Source organism: Chlorocebus sabaeus, chromosome 13, assembly GCF_047675955.1.
Source record: "Chlorocebus sabaeus isolate Y175 chromosome 13, mChlSab1.0.hap1, whole genome shotgun sequence".
Lineage (NCBI taxonomy): Eukaryota > Metazoa > Chordata > Mammalia > Primates > Cercopithecidae > Chlorocebus > Chlorocebus sabaeus.
Genome location: NC_132916.1, coordinates 60,516,452 through 60,533,884, shown reverse-complemented (window position 1 = coordinate 60,533,884; position 17,433 = coordinate 60,516,452). Strand labels below are relative to the sequence as shown.

Here is a 17,433-nt window from a genome sequence, read left to right as displayed (position 1 = left end):
GGTGCAGATACTATCAGGCTTTAGAAGGGTGATAAGCACACCTTCTTAGCACTCTGCTATACTGCTGGTGCGGTTGTGATGTTGTATAAAGCAGTAGAAACTCTGCTTGATTTACAGCTTATCATCATATCTGGCTGCTAAACATTTAAGTCCGATGAATTGAAGAAAAATAAGAATAATTACAACACTCCAGCACCTTTTTCTATAACTGTTCTTCATGGTAGGATTACACCTTGGATTTCTCAAGCCAAAGTCACATCTTCACTACCACTAGGGTCATGACTGTGACCAGCAGGGTGGATTTTAGATCTCTGCCACAACCTTTATCCAAAAAGTGCTGAAAAAAGTCTTCATCTCTCAGCGTGACCAGAGAGGAAGAACATGTTGCACGTGGTTCACATGAACATTAAAAAAAATTAAATGAACATCTTATCTCCCTTCAGTAATGGGGTGGTTTCTTCAAATCAGATACTAAACCCCTAAAGTGACTTTATTCCTTATGAAAAGGGGCTAGCAATGGAGGGTTATCAGAGTAGTCTTTACATTGTTAGGTAAACAAAATTGCAGCAGCAACTCTGCTTCTCCGACCTCGATTCTTGGGTCTGAAGAACCAGAGAATGATGACGTGACATTGGTGAATGGAGCTCACAGATCTACCCAAGACACTGGACAGCTATTTCCCTTTTGGAGCCATTTAGCGAGGCTGCTTACAATATTACAGTGCCAGCTGCATCTGTGCTTTCTAAACAGCTTGGCCAGAAATGGAAAAGAAAAAAAAAAAAGAGCTTTAAATGTTTCCGAGTGTTGAGGAAATGACTTGGGTCACTTTCTGCATGGACAACAGAAATTCAAGTCTGGCCCCAGGCTGATTTCTGTCCTGGGGTGGTAGATGCAGTGATGAAGCTGAAGACAGACTTGTGTCTGGTGGATCAGACACCTTTTCTATTTCCACGTGGTAAACCTGGTTACCTAGTCATGTGTATTTATAGTTCTACTAGGGCAATGTAAACCTATAAATTCCACATCACCCTTATATAGCTCCTTCTTTTCAAAGGTGTTGTAGAATGATAGAAAAGCTAGGCTCCCATGTGATATCCCTAAGGGAAGGAGAGTCTAAACCCTCAGGCAAATCATTCTGACATTTAGGATCTTCAACTACTTTTTGCATTCCTCGTTTCTGTCCCTAATAATAATTTATTAATAAGCCCATGTACTTATTTGAATAAGTATCTAATAGTAGATACTCTAAATCTTTGACCTACTAAACCCAGTTAAGTCCAATGATTCCATTTGTTTTTCTACACTTCTTAAACACATTATAATCAATCCATTTTATTTTATTTAGCATTTTACATGGAAATTTAGTATATTCTGTATTGTATTTTTATGATATTATAAGAGTGCAGGTATTCATTTCTTTGATATCTTCCTTAAAGCACCTCCCAAAGTGGTCTAAATCATAGCGCATGCTGAATTAGCACTATTGTTTCTGTGGTAAAAATATGGAGAGAGTTCTGTGTGGGATTGCCACAGCATTTTTGGGAAACCTCAAAAGGGATATTTGGTGTTGCAAAATCAAGTACTCTTTTTTGACCTAAACCATATTCTGGTTTTCTTGAAATTATTGAAGGGTTAGAACTTTTCCCCCATTAACATGGTTGGTAAAGTCACGTTTTCCCCCAAGAGCACAAACGTGCAAATAAAACAGATTGGTCATAGAAATCTGCTTGTGGTTTCAGAGATTTACCCAGTTGTTGCAACTTTCTTATCTTTAACCTGTTGGTCAAACCTCCCACTTCCAACCATCTTCAAGTTGGCATTTCTTGGGGGCTTTTTCTCTACAACCTTTGGAGGCAGAGTTTTTCAGAAACAAAATACAACAAAACAAAACTTCTTTTATTCTCGAATTGAACTAGCGTGTTGCATAATATTAAACTGAGTTCTTAGGACAACTGAGATGATGAAATGAGAGCATATTTGACAAGCATCTCTAACAAGGCCAGGCACAAAGTAGGCATTCTGTGAAATCCAATCACTAACATCACCTCCAGATTATCTGCTCCCTTTTCTGTGGAGCTGGCATTGGTAACCCCTTCAATCTTAGGTGCCATCAGTGGAACCAGCAGCCATGAGACGAGGGTGATAGATAAAGGGAAATGCATAGTAAAGGTAAAAAGAAAGGAAAAATAAAGGATATACGTTTGGTGGGAAGTGGTCAGGAGACGAAAGAAAAGGATGATAAAGATTACATAAAAACTAAAGAGGAAAAAAAAGTACAGATTTCTGCTAGCAATGATGCTAAAGGTGAATTTGAGCCCATGGAGGCGATCAGCTGCTGGACCCTTTACCTCACTATTGATCTGCTGCCATTTCTTTTCCTCATGTTTCAACTTTTAACATGTGTTTCAGTTCATCTGCAAAATTCTCCAGATCCATTTCTATAAACATGGATGAACATTATTTTTTTCTAGTGTGATCTAAATATATAGCCATCAACAGTGAATATCCAATTAGTTTCTCCCTAAATCTCTAGAAACCCATTATAACAGAATTATTCCCAGAGGAGATTTTTTAAAAATGTTATCCTTTCCTAGATCTCTACCAGAGGATGTGGTTACTGAATTATCAAGGGCTTTCTTGGTAAGGCATTGTCACCTGTAAGTCAGTCCTTAACAACATTGTAAAAAGCCTGCTCCTGGTTGGCAAATAAATAATGCACTCTGGGAAGCTCCTTATCTCTTCAGGCCTTAAGAACATCATTTAGGGCACTAAAGTAGTGATTTTCTTTTTTTAGGTCTTTGGCCTAAAAAACTAAAGCAACTCCCGAAAGTCTTATATACATAGATATATCTATTTATATCTATATTGATATCTAAATCTGTATCTATCTATTTCTATAGCTATAGATATTTATTTTTGGCCATGAGGCTCCTATAATGAAGTTTCTTATAAGAGTGATGTCTGACTTGGACACTGAAAGAGACTGATAGTGTCAAAAAACAGCTTTCTTCCTCACTCTCTGAAAATCAGGATGGGGAAAGAAAGATGCTCTGCTCAAAGGGCAGAAGGGAGCCATCATTATGGGGCCACTCTGAATGGTCTGCTCCTCAGCTTCTCTGTTGAGGACTGAAGGAAGAGTGTGACATGGCTCATGTGGTGTATGGGACTGGGGACAACTTCAGAGACTTGGTGGCTCTGTGCTACATGAAAGCTTTAGATAAAATGATCCAAGGTACTGGCTTCTTTTCAGGGTCCTGCCTGGTTAGTAAAGGCAAGATTCCAGTTTGAGGTTGTAGAATGTCTCTGGGCTTGTCAGACCTTGTCTGTGTCCTGCTCGTCCTGGGATCTTCTGCACTAAGAGATGAGTCTGGACCAAGAGTGACATTACTGCTGTAACTATTAATCAGACCAGGTTATTCATTGGTGCAGTAAATAAATACTCATTTAAGGAATAAGGGACTGTGTACCCCTGAGTGGCCTCATGGGCATCTAAAAATACTTTGGGAAACAGCTGGGGTCTTACAGTGCCTGATGGAGACTCAGCCAGTGCAGAACTGCACTAACAAATAGATAATTGGGAAAAAGGATTTTATAGGCCCTTGGCAGAGGGGTAAAATGGAAGAGTGAGCTGATTTTTTTTTTTTTCTGAAACCCTTCTCTTTCCCTCTCTCCCCTTCTTCCTCTTTCTGGTTTCCATCTCTAATCTCTAAGACTTAATAGAAACATTGCTTTGTAGTTTCTCTCACCCTCTCAGCCAGTGCTTCCTGGTGGGGTAAGTGAATCGGATCCAGAAGGAGCTGAGTTCCCACCCTCCCAAGACCATGGGCTAACTCTGGAAGAAGGGATGCCATTTTGTGCACAGACACAAACAGCTGCTGTACAAAGCTCCTTGCCTGCACTTCTGGGGCAGGGCCAGCCTTCTGATAGCTGAAGGGCAATGGCTCCCACTTGCACAGTGAGTGTCACTGCAAACTGTCAGGACAGTGGGGACAAAAGGAATCATTCTGGCTCTTCAGGCACAAAGATGAGGAAAATCAATGGTGGAGCTTAAAGGAAGAAACTGTTGGGTGCAAAAGGTTACTACACATGAACATATCAGCCTCCACAGAAGCAATAATAAATAGGTGCCCTCAAATGGAAAAAAGATGAGGTCCTTGACCCTAGATGACAAATCTTTATCAGGTGAATTCTGAGTACATTCATTTATTCTCCTTGCACTTGTGGATGTTAAAGGCAGGCAAATGAATTTAACATCATTAAGCATCCAACACTAAGCACCTTCTATAGGCCAGTCATGGTCTAAGCATGTAACAAAGTTTTGAACAAGTCAGACTTCACATCTTAGTGAGAATTAAGAAGTAAACACGTTGAAAAGCACACAAATACATTAACCAGAAAATTCTCAAACAAAAATTTCATTAATTAATTGATTAATAAAATAGTGGCTAAGAAACTATTTTAATTGTATGGTCAAGAGAGACCTCTTGAAGTAAGTGACGTTTGAACTGAAAATTAAGGACAAGAAGAAGGCAGAGATTTGGGGGAAGAGGATTTGAGGCAGAAGCAGCAACCCATGGGAAGATCCAAAAGCAAGAACTAGCTTACTATATGTAAAGACACAAAGAAGGCCAGTGACAAACAAAGGAGGGCAGTGACAGAGACTCAATGACCAAGGGAAAATGTGGCATGAGATGAGATTCCAGACCAGACGATGCTGGGCTATGTAGATTAGAGAATGATCTCGGATGCTGTTCCAAGTGTGATGACAAGCCATTACAAGGTTTTCAGAAGAAGAGTGATGCAATCTAACATATAATAGTTTTCATAAGACCACACTGGTAGCTCTGTGGAGAAGAAATTACATAGGAACAAGAATAGAGGCAGAAATTAATCAGGAGGCTAATACAATTCAAGAAAAGAAAAAATGATGTATTGGCTAGGGCGGTAGCTGTGAGACTGAAGGAAAAATAAATGGTTTCAGGATTTTTTTTTTTTTTTTTTTTTGAGACAGGATTTTGCTCTTGTCACCCAGGCTGGGGTGCAGTGGTGCAATCTCAGCTCACTGCAACCTCCGTCTCCTGGGTTCAAGCAATTCTCCAGCCTCAGCCTCCCAAGTAGCTGGGATTACAGGCATGCACCACCACACCCAGCTAATTTTGTATTTTTAGTAGAGATGGGGTCTCACCATGTTGGCCAGGCTGGTCTCGAACTCCTGACCTCAGATGATCCACCTGCCTCAGCCTCGCAAAGTGCTGGGATTACAGGTGTGAGCCACTGCACCCAGCTAGGAAATATTTTGCAGGCAGGATTTTTAGAACAAATCCATGGATTGGCATGTGGAAGGAAAAAAAGCAGTGGTTTTAGTGTTACTTGCTGGGATGGTAAGAAATATACTTAGATATATTTAATCAAGCATTTGATTGGATAGTTTAAGTTTGGAATGATGAGATACCTAAGTTGATGTCAAGTAGGTAGTCTGAGTATAGAGTACAGGGGAAAAGTCAGTCCTTGGTTATGAATTTGGAAATTACTGACATACAGAAAGTATTTAAACATAAGAAAACAAAACATTGTGCCAGATTAATCTTATCTCATCCACCCTAAAACAACCCTTAGGAAACTAGTACAGTAGGTGCCAAGGAAAACTAGATCAGAAAGACACAGCTCTTGTACTTGTAGGAACTATGAATAGAGGGAGAGGCAGGCCATAATACTATTGTTATAATAATGCAATGGTAAAATGCATTATTACTACTGCACGATACTATTGTTAAAATGCATTATTACTATTGCACAATACTATTGTTATAATGCAATGGTAAAATGGAGGTAGGCATAAATATAAAGAAAGCTATGTTATAGAACAAGTACTTATGCCCGAAAGTGTCTGGGACAGCAGAGACAAGAGGTGAGCTGAAAGATAATTATTTCACTGGAATAATTTTCTGTGAGTCCCTTGCTCTTAATATGGGTGCTTATTTAGAGACTATAGCAAACAGATGGAGTTTGTTGTAGAAGTGTTATATGGACAACAGACAATTCAATCTTCAATGGCTTGTTTGATCTTGGGCAGTGCAATAGTCACTCTGGGACATGACATGCTCCTCTGTGAAAAGAGAGGCTTGAATTTGATCAGCAGGCTCCTGCCCCAGAGAGATGGTATGGTAAGAAAGAAGATCCACAAGAATATATTTTTCAATATATTAAAAGGCTATATTATATTATCATGCATATTTCAATATATTACATGATATATGCATATATAAATATTTATACATGTATATGTAGATACACACATATATGAAAAGGTTAGTAGAAATGAAATATTTAACTTTAATAAGATTATACAGATTGCCAAAAAAGTCAAATTCTTTAATTATATCAAGTCAGCTGGAAGGTGGAGTAAGATGGCAGAATGGGGCTCTCTAGTGATTGTCTCCCTTGTCCCCCAGAAACATCCATTTGAACAACTATCCACGCACAAAATACTTTCACAAGAGCTAGGAAAACCAGGCATGAGTTCACAGTACCTGGTTATGGCACAATAAGAAGAGACACACTGAAGAGGGTAATTATATCAACTCAGCAAAGTGATACTGTTATGCCTTATTAAGCAGAATCTCTAATTGATTGTGGTGAATAAAGAGGAAAAACAAAATAATTACAGTTGACCCTTGAATAACATGGATTTGAACTGTGCAGGTCCACTTATAAGTAGATTTTCTTCTGTCTCTTCTTGCTACGCTGAGACAACAAGTTTCCCCCTTCCTCTTCCTCCCTCTCCTGAGCCTACTCAACTTGAAGACGACAAAGATGAAAACCTTTATGATGATCCACTTCCACTGAATGTATAGTAAATATATTTTCTCTTCCTTATGATTTCCTTAATAACACTCTCTCTACTTACTTTATTGTAAGAATACAGTAAATGATACATTAAAAACATAAAATACATGTTACTTGACTGTTGATGCTATTAGTAAGGCTTCTGGTCAACATAGGCTATTAGTAGTCAAGATTTGGCGTACTCAAAAGTTATACACCGATTTTCGACTATGCAGGGGTTGGTTCCCCTAGCCCCCTCATTATTCAAAGATCAACTGTATTGCCAAATTAATGTAGTTTTGTGGATGAAATATTTCAAACCATGGAGTATAGGGGGGACAAAATGACAAAAAGCATGTTTGATGGTGCATGTTTTGTGTATCTGTGGCTAGCATATTTATAGTGTTGATGCCAGCCCTGATAGGTATGCTTTGACAGTTTGATGGCTTTTTCTTTTTCCTTCTTTTTGTTCAGCTGTACTAGCTGTTCAACTTCTTTATTAGTTATTTTCATTACTTATAAAGTTAAAATTATACATATTTTCAATGAATTAATTTCAATGAATTAACTTATATGAAATAATGCAATTCTTGCAAAGCACCCTGCAATTTACTACAAGAAAATTGGCTAATGGCCCTTAACTTTATTAATCTTACTTGGTTGAACAATTTGTTCCCAAAGAATCATTTATTAATCTCAGAGGAAGGTAAATTTTAATAAGTACTTTGTATTTCTGCAGTATTTACTTCCAGGATTTTATGTTAAAGAAGCCACTTAGTAATTTGCATATTGTCTCTATGAAGTCAGTACAAGCAGAGACTGCCTTTTAATAAAATAGAGTCTGAGCTGGGTGGATGGCCATGAGACATTTCTGGGCTTAGTGAGGGAGAGAGGGAAGGGGAAAGCCCAGTCATACACTGCTGAACATGGGAGATGCTTGGCCACAAAAATCAGTTAAAACACAGGTTAAGCCCATAGTTAGGGGATCAATGAAGCAAGATCACCAAAGTTTCTTGAAATAAGGATTTGGCTTTTGACACACACACACACACACACACACACACACACACACGTATATGTATAGATAATAAATAAATATATTTATCAAAAGGCAAATTGTACACGTATTTATTTTTTCATAAATGTGGAAATAATATATAAAAACATAAAAACTTTGTTGGACCTCTTAACGGTAATTTAAGAGTCTGTATTATTTTGTTTTGAATTATTTGTGGTGAGGAAGCACTATGTTCTTTTCATTGCTTAGACTGTTCAAAGGTTTTCCTTTAACTTTGAATGTCATGATGGTCCAGACACATGCCAAGTGTTGGCCTTCTTTTCTTGACTAAGTTGGGTTCAGGATTGTTTGTGATGTTGAGGAGTTGATCTCATTTTGGGTCAGGTTAGCTCTAATGCTCAGGTGTTAAGTCCACTGGATCATATTTCTGTATCTATCCAAGACCATCCAGGAAGTCAACACAAAAAGGAAAATCAGTCTGTCCTTCAGGTGTAGTGTGGTTTTGCCTGACTCTTAATTTATGGGCTGCCCAAAGATGGGACAGTTCTCTGGGGATAGGACTGTATCTCTCTGACTAATGTTGGATTTGGTGATCTGCTGCTTGGGACTGAAGATACTCTGCCTCCATCCTGCCAATCGTTCTATCCTGCCAATCATGCTGAAATTGGGATTCCTGTGGGATTCAAATGATTTGTCCAAGATGCATGGAAACTATAGATAAAATCCAAAAGACAGCTAGGACTTTTTAAATCCCAAATTACTGTTTGACGCTATTGAAATTTTCCCTGGCTACCTTATCCACTACCATCATAGTCCCCAAATTCCCAGGGCTATGGAACTGATGTTGTAAATAAATGTAGTTGCAATATAACATTAGTCAACAATGTTTCATGTAGGAATGCTTAGGGTATGTGTGTATGTTTGTGTATTTCCAGAAGAATGTGTTAATTTTCTTCTTGATCATATTTAGATTAAAATTTTCTTAAAATTTATATTAAAAATTGCTGACTCCTTAAGCCAAGCAAGAACCTACTTCCTATACTAACTAGAGATGCTTGAATGATTCATTATATGCCTAATATAACACTTACCTTTGGTATAACTTCAGTCACCCAATTCAAAAAGTTGTATATAATAGAAAAAAGACCAACAAAGCCAGAGTTTAAAGTTTACGTGGTTAAGCTTTCAGGTTTGCTGAAAAAATTAGTTTTATCACTAGTTTTATTTTGCTAGTAGTTTCAATAGAAGAGGTGTTTTATTTAAGTGATTCTTCTCTTTCACTAATACTTCCTATTTAAGTTACTGAACTTAAAAAAATAATATTTGGATGAAATTTCTAGTTCTATGAAAGTAATATACTTCTGTTTAATAATCTAAATGATTTTATGATGATGTCAATTATTATACTTCAAGGACTATTTGAGGGTTTCAGGCTATTTGCCCCTATGCTAAATAGCTCCAGGCTACTATGGCTTTCAAAGCTTTTGTATCAGCATTTGGCAGGTTTTCAGGTCACTTTTACTGTTTTCAAGGCAATTGACTGTAGCAACTGTCCCTACCTTCAATTCAACTGCTTCAAATCTTCTAGAAGTTGCAAAGGCGGATAACCAAGCAGGTTAACAGTGTCTTTGAAGTGCATTGTTCTTATAAATAAATAGGCTTAGAGTTAATTTCTAAACATAGCTGAGAAATTAAATTAGGTGTATCTAAGAGAATTTCTGTTAGAATGTGCAGATGAGTATGACAGCCACTTTTTTTTTCTCCTAGAAGTCCTTCTGGCTTTCCAGTTCTGTTGCAGGTGGTTGAACTTGTCCAAGGCCTGCCCGCCCCATACTTAGGGAGAGGTGTGGCATGCTGCAGCAGTGAGACCAGGAGCTCTGGAGTAGATCTCAGCTGGAATTCTGGCTCTGTCATAGTCCTGCTGTGCAACATTGGGCAAGTTACTTTGCCTCCCAAGACTTAGTTTTGTCAACTGGAAAATGAGAATGAAAATAAAAACCTCCCCAGAGTTATAGTGAGGATAAAGTGAGGTGTGTGGTATAACAATAGCTAATATTTATCGAGCACCTATTAGGTGCCAGGTACGTAGTTAGCACTCATGTAAACAGTAGGTCCTTCAGATACACTTGGCTTTGTGCCCTTACTAGTTGAACTTCATACAATTAGTCTGCTGAAGTCCTCACACGATATTCAAATGCCATAGAAGAAACTAGAAGGGAATGAATCAGAAAGAACCTATCATGTACAGATACGAGGTTGGACATTTTCCTTGTATCATCTAATCATCTCAGCAATGCTTTGAAATAGGACCTATTATCCTTACTGTACAGATGAGAAAAATAAAGACCCAGATAGGTTGTTTTTATATTTGCCTACATATTAGAGGGAGCCATGAGATGAATAGAACAAATTTAGTACAATTGAGAAACTCAATCCTATAAGAGTAAATTATAACACTAACATTAACAATCTAGTTAATTCCTTCTTGTTTAGTAAATCATCAAACAAGTTTTTCTTTTAGAGAGTTAAAATAATGAAGTGAAAAACATCTTTTCCACACATTAAAAATAAAGATATCAAATTCATTTTATTCTGCTTGACATAGATGTTCTTGTAGATCCTTGCATGAGTTAAAGGCTAAATTACTTGTTTTTCAATCATAATACATACTGAGGCTTGTTTTTGCTGCCAAAACTGTTCTTTGGTTTAGAAAATTTCCCCTAGGTCATTTAGAAGTATTCCCAGAAAAGATGAAAATGCCAAAAACCTGGTCAAATTTTTTTTCAAGTATTGCACTAAGAATGGAAGGAATCCGGGAATCAAGAATGTATATTTATCTGGTCGCAAGGAGAAGAGGGGTTATCTGAATGCCAATGACTCAGTGTTTGTCACTTTCATGGTTGACAATTTCCCCCTCATTCTCTTGTTAACTTCACGTATTGTGTGGTCAATTTTCCGACCTTTCTCTTATTTTAAATGTTACTACTTATTCTCAGGCGGAAAAGGCTCTTGAGAAAAATTTCCTTTTGGGCTCCACCTTTTCAAAGGAAAGTGCAAATTAGATGTAGCAAATTTGTAATTCTATTTCCATCTTTAAAAAGACATATTATTCAGGCATTGGTCTGCTCTGTCACCTTGAATCAGAAAACAGCTCCATCTGGTTTATTTAGTTTTTGATAGCTCACACTTCAAAGAAAGGCAAGGGTTATATCCGCTGACAATTGTGTAAGCCTGTGCAAGCAAAAATAAAATTCTCCCCCGACCCCCGCAGCGATCAGTATGTATATCCTGAAGCAGGAGAGAGCTGATGACGTCTGTTGTGGTTTGCTGACTCCCAGCAGGCTTCATTCTACAGGCTTGACTCAGTAAAAAGAATCCCACCAGCTTCAAGTGAAATTGTGCCCAAGTAAAGATTACTAATACAAATATCATGGAATTGGCTCTGGTGCTACTTTTGGGCTTAAAATTCTGTGTGTGTGTCTTTGTGCTTGCACACACACACGCATATATGTGTATTTTAACTTCAACATCGATATTCAACATAATTTTTCAGAATTCCTTGCAGTTCTCATAGGGTATTTAAACTTTCAGGCAAGTTCTGGCAGCAGCTCCTCACGTGCAATCGGCCAAACGTTCCATTGATATCTGTGTGGACTCCCCAAGGTCAGATTTGGTTCTGAATTGATGGAAAAATAACAGAGGGCCAATGTGTTTTATGTATTGTCATCAAAGAGATGAGGCTTTGAATAGAGCTACGAATCACCAATATTTCATTTTATGTATAATTTTTACTCTACCTACTTTCAAAAGAACCCCAGTTCTGTTTCTAGCCCTGCTTTGGTTATGCAACTGCTGTCTGCTTTGGCTGCCGCATCTGCACTATAAGGATAATAATACTGCCACCTACGTCATGTCATAGAGGTGCTTTAAAACTAATGAATAGAGAACTACAGGAGCCTTCAGCTCTTTAAAATATAACCAGCTTATAGCTTACAAGCTATTTTCAACAGGGCTAAAAGTTCACACACTGGATATATTAATAGTTCTACAAAAACTTGCAAATAAGAGTGTGTTCATAAATTAAATAATTCAAACTAACTTTAAAATGAGTGGAATATATATCATATGTATACATGCACACAGAGACAGGAAATGCATCCAAATTGTTGAAATATTTGTTACAAAATATTTTCATAGAGAAACTTAGAAAATTATATCACAAATACTCTGTACAAGTTAATATTGACAAAGATTATCACCTTGGTGGTATTGTGAGTGATTTTATTTTCGTTGATATAGCTTTCCTCTATATTTCGAGTTTCCTAAAACAAACATGGCATTCTTACAAAATTATGAAAATAATCTCAATAAATATCTTTTAAAAAACTAACTTGAAAGGGGGAAATTACTCAGGTAAAATTTAAACGGCAGAGATTTTAAGAAAAAATTCCTTTGAATTCTAAAAGGACAAGTTTGGGGTGAGACATACATGAATTGGTCAAATTTAGTGCCAGTCCTAGAATACTTGGGTTTGAACTTAGTTTACAGCAGGAAGAACTGCTCAGAGAAAACCTATTATTTAAGAAAATATTTAGTCCTTGCCCAGATCTAAAATCTTTGTATTTATCCACAAGTTTGTACAGTATGTCAGGAAGCAGTTACCTTTAGCCTTGTCTCTTCAATGTAGCACACTACCGTCAATAAATTTAACGCACACAAGAAGTACAAAAGGAAGATTCTAGCAGGCAAGTTAACCCTACTGCCCATTACTCCTGACATGCTGGATTGCTTCGAGTTCTTCTCATCTGTTGAAGGCCCTCTCAACTCCAGGTTTTCTCATGTCCTGTTCCACCTTCCTGGAACACTCCTTCACCAGGCTAATTCCTACACCTATCTTAGATATGAGTTTGCTCTTATGTTCCAGAAATCACATCTTGGTCCCCAAGGCCAAGTTCAATGGCCTCCCATGTGCTACTGTGACCATCCCACGTTCATTCCTAACAGCATGCTTGTCTTGTCCACCACCTCTGGTCTGAAAGACACTTGAGGGCAGAGATCCCTGTGCCTGGTACATAGTTAAGTGTGACTCATTAAATCGGGACTGCTGTGACTTCTCCCAGTTCCATAACTATTCCAGTCTGCAGGATTTGGAAAGAAAGAGGAACACCTTTGTCTTGGCCATTGTCAGCATGCCTGCGTTTTTCTTCCACAAAACAATTGGTGAAAAGAGGCAGAAACCTTAAAGATTTATTATGAGGAAATTTTGATTTAGCTTATTGCATAACTTATTTAGTAAAATTTGTTATTCATAAAAAAATACCTTGGCCTGTCTTAGAGAAGTGACTACATACACATAGGAATTTTAAAATAAAAAAGATGAAAAAAGATTTTTTTCCCCTCTGACTATTGTAATTCTCAAAGGCAAACACTTGTGTTAATTCTACACATGTTACATCAAAGGTAACATGATTTCTGCTTCTTCTTTGAAAAATATCCTGCATCTGTAAGCCATTAGCTTTTGTCTGGTGTTTTTGTTATATTGGATGAAATCCTTGAATGCTTCATGTCTTCATTTTTCTAACTGTAGAATGGGGCTAATTCTGCTCTCCACAGTGAAAGATAACATCAGAAAAAAGTTCATGTTTGAATACAGATGTTTGCTATGAATTAAAAGGGGGGAAATTACTTTCATATTAGAGTTTGTTGTCAGAACACCCTCTTTAACTAAAGGAATTATATCCTTCTTTTCCTTATGTTTGACTACCTCTTTCTGTGTGTAGGCTTTAACACTTCTCTTCCTCAATTCTCAGCTAAAATGACTGAGCTGCTGAAAACCTTGCTACTCTCCTGTTCTCCTGATAGTGAGGGAGTTCTCAGGAGACCTGGTTGTTTGATAAGTGTCTGGCATTTCCCCCGCTCACTCTCTTTCTCCCACTGCCATGTAAGAGAATGGATTCTATAAGCACTCACAGGGAAATGGAAAAGACATGAAACACATATTCCTCATTTCCCAGCTTTTCCATATCATGACTCTGCAACTATTTGTGAATGGTTGTATTAGTAAAAAGAGTAAGTTAGGACAAAGGAAGCAGTGACTTAAACCAGTCCAGCTCCATAACTCTAGGCTGAGTCAGCATGTCCATTTTTTGCAGGAATCTTGATTTCTTCTCTTACCCAGACATTGCTGATAAAGAGTAGGATCTAAAATTCACAGTGCGGGGGCCAGAAACAGATCAAGAGAGAGCAAACCAACAGAGACACCTCAAGAAAGGGAGCCTAGGAAGAAGGAAGCCCCGAGGCCTAATTTTGCTGGGAGTGGTTCCTCCTGAGCACTCAAAGGGTGGGAAGGGAGCTAAGAAGGGAGTGGGCATTCTGTAGGGGAGGGGTGCTGAGAGACAGGAGGGAAGCAGCATAGTTTGAGTAAGGGCAAGTAGAACAAGGAAGTTAAAGGGGTTGTTCAAGAGCTTTTTTGTATATTTCACCTGTCACAACACATTGTCACAAATGTGTTCTTGACTTAGAATCGATCTTCTACCTTGTGAGAAAGGCATACACAAAACAAAGATCCTCAAGTTTCACCCAGGGGAGAGGTATAAACTATATTCTAAATCATTATCATTTTCCAAGAACTCCAATTCCCCAAATCCAATAAAACTTATACTCTGAAACTTTGTCTCCTCTTTTTTTGTTTTAAGTAAAAATCTGACCACAGATACCTGCACATCCTGATTCCAAGTGCAGCCACTCTGGATAATGTCAGCGATGAGGCTCTAATTGAAGCTATTTCATCAGGTTAGCGACTATGCATAGTGCCTGTCCCATGTTAGTTCAGGCACTTAGAAATATACTCACACTGGAAGGCTTCCCTGCACTGATTAGTCCACATTAAACCTCTGGTTAGCCAACACCGACAAGTTTGGGTAAAATGTGAGACCATTACTTAAGAGGCCAAGATCTGCACTTGGACACGAGGATATTGCAATCATGCAAAAGAGATATTCCAAGGCCAGGCAGCCCAAGTAAGCATTCATAATAAAAGATCTGTTTAAAAATGAAAATTATATTTTCTATAACTTTGGCTATATGATCCAATAGATTCTGTAATGTTTCAAATAAATAAAGATAAATGGGTTCATGGTGACCTAAAGTCAGTCTTACTCTGCAAAGAAAGGTGCTCCATGTTTTATATTCACTTGAGAAGGGAGGTGACTAAATCTTGGGAAACTTTGAATATTGCCATCTGGATAAGAGAGCAGCCTGATACTCCACACAAATTCTGTGTATACCTCTGCTTTAAAAAAAGGGAAAGGAAAATAAAGCCTTTCGAGGTTTTTTGTTTTTTTGCTTTTTTTAATGGGGTGAAAGGGGTAGTTAGAAGTGAAAAACCAGTATTAAGAATCTCTCTCTTCATCCAACATCTGAAAAAGTAAAACTAACAAATGAACCTCAGCTTGTGTCTATGTCTGAGGTGTGAGTAAAATGTAAACCTCCAAGGCTGAGGGTCTTGGTAATGTCAACAGTTGACTAGAGAGCATGCCATTTCCCACATGGCATAAAGTATAATCCCAAGTGAATGAGCCTCCCTTGCAGTAACTCTGGGAGCACCCGGTGCAGCCTTTCAACAGGCCATCAGAACTCAGACTTGTTTCTCTGTCCTGACCTTGTTCCAACCCTGGAAACAGGACTATGATTCTTTTTCCTTAACCTCTAACTTTGGCCTCTGATATGGTTTGGCTCTGTGTTCCCACCCAAATCTCATCTCAAATTGTAATCCCCATGTGTCAAGGGAGGGACCGTGTGGTTGCAGTGAGCTGAGACCACGCCATTGCACTCCAGGATTGGTGACAGAGCGAGACTCTGTCTCACAAAAAAAAAAAAAAAAGAAAGAAAAAAGAAAAAATACATCTAAAAGGGAAGCAAACCCTGTTTCTACTACAAATTCAAAAATTAGCCAGATATTGTTACATGTGCTTGTAATCCCAGCTACTCGGGAAGCTGAGGCAGGAGAATCGCTTGAACCCAGGAGGCGGAGGCTGTAGTGAGCCAAGATTGCACCACTACACTCCAGCTTGGGTAACAGGAGTGAAACTCCATCTCAAAAAAAGAAAAGAAGGGAATAATGGGATGACATCCAATGCCTAGCCATGCCCCTGCAGGTTAGAATTCCTAAAACCTGGTATAGATTGTTTCAAAGTGTTGACTTTAAAAGGCAAACACCAAACACAGTCTCAGACCACAGCGCAATAAGAATAGAAGTCAAGAAAAAAAAATTGCTCAAAACCATGCAATTACATATAAATTAAACAACATGCTCTTGAATGACTTCTGGATAAGTAATGAAATTAAGACAGAATTAAGAAGTTATTTGAAACAAATGAGAACAAAGATATGACATACCAGAATCTCTGAGACACAGCTAAGGCAGTGTCTCAGAGGGAAATTCACAGCACTAAATGCCTACATAGAAAAGTTAGAAAGATCTCAAATTAACAACCTAATACCACAACTGAAAGAATTAGAGAAGCAAGAACAAATCAACCCCAAAGCTAGCAGAAGACAAGAAATAAACAAAATCAGAGCTGAGCTGAAAGTAATCAAGGCATGAAAAACCATTCAAAAGATCAATGATTCCAGGAGTTAGTTTTTTGAAAATATTAATTATAGGCCACTAGCTAGACTAATGAAGAAGAAAAGAGAGATAACATAAATAAACACAATTGGAAATGACAAAGAGGATGCTACCATTGACCCCACAAAAATAAAAATAACTATCAGAAACTACTATGAATGCCTCTATGCACACAAAGTAGAAAACCTAGAAGAGATGAATAAATTGCTGGACATATACACCCTCCCAAGACTGAACCAGGAATAAACTGATTTTCTGAATAGACCAATAATGAACTCTGAAATTGAATTGGTAATAAATAGCCTACTAACCAAAAATAGCCCAGGATGAGATGGATTCACAGCCAAATTCTATCAGATATACAAAGAAGAGCTGTTATCACTCCAAAAAATTGAGGAGGAGGGACTCTTCCCTAACTCATTCTATAAGGCCCATTTCATCCTGATACCAAAACCTGACAAAGGCACAACAAAAAAAGAAAATGTCAGGCCAATATCCTTGATGAACATCGATGTAAAAATCCTCAACAAAATAGTTGCAAACTGAATCCAGTAGCACATTAAAAAGCTAATCCAGGGGGTGCGAGCAAGATGGCCGAATAGGAACAGCTCCAGCCTCCAGCTCCCAGTGCGAGCGACACAGAAGATGGGTGATTTCTGCATTTTCAACTGAGGTACCAGGTTCATCTCACTGGGGAGTGCCAGACAATCGGTGCTGGTCAGCTGGTGCAGCCCGACCAGCAAGAGCTGAAGCAGCGTGAGGCATCACCTCACCTGGGAAGTTCAAGGAGGAAGGGAATCCCTTTAGAAAGTGAGACACACAACACCTGGAAAATTGGGTAACTCTCACCCTAATACTGCACTTTACCAAGGGTCTTAGCAAACGGCACACCAGGAGATTATATCCCACACCTGGCCAGGAGGGTCCCATGTCCCTCATTGCTAGCAGAGCAGTCTGATAT

At 38.3% G+C, this 17,433-nt stretch overlaps 1 protein-coding gene across 2 annotated transcripts in view; it reads right to left on the bottom strand.

Annotated features, from left to right (window-relative positions):
- Positions 1-17,433, bottom strand: part of PDE7B (phosphodiesterase 7B) — a 332,402-nt gene that overhangs the window by 161,175 nt on the left and 153,794 nt on the right. The gene's annotated exons all lie outside the window — the stretch shown is intronic.